The 313-nt window shown below is 37.4% G+C and overlaps 1 protein-coding gene across 1 annotated transcript in view; it reads right to left on the bottom strand.

Annotated features, from left to right (window-relative positions):
- The window catches only part of LOC119585408 (homeobox protein DLX-1-like), a gene marked incomplete in the record, with an annotated part of 8,799 nt that overhangs the window by 7,940 nt on the left and 546 nt on the right, over window positions 1-313 (bottom strand).

Genomic DNA, 313 nt, shown 5'->3' with positions numbered 1-313 from the left:
TTTGATATCTTAATAAAGCATAGCTTTATTAAAATATCACACTTTTTTCGCCTAATTTTTAACGAATTATAAATACATTATATTTGCAAATACGATAGGTCCCCTAATACCGACTTGACGAAAAGTTAAGGAGTCTATTAAACGGGGGAATCAGAGAAGCAGGATCGATCCCGTCACGAGCATTTTCACACACAGTCGCCCCGGCCTTTAAATTGTTCACACCAGCGGGGGGGAAAAGGAGAATTGTAAATTAAATCTGATCGGAGAGAGGTAACAAGGCTAGATTAAGTAAGAAGGAAAAAATAGCAGCTAA

The sequence above is a fragment of the Penaeus monodon genome, chromosome 19 (genome assembly GCF_015228065.2).
Source record: "Penaeus monodon isolate SGIC_2016 chromosome 19, NSTDA_Pmon_1, whole genome shotgun sequence".
Classification (NCBI taxonomy): domain Eukaryota; kingdom Metazoa; phylum Arthropoda; class Malacostraca; order Decapoda; family Penaeidae; genus Penaeus; species Penaeus monodon.
The sequence above is the reverse complement of the archived record's forward strand: the minus strand, read 5'-3'. Positions and strand labels throughout refer to the sequence as shown.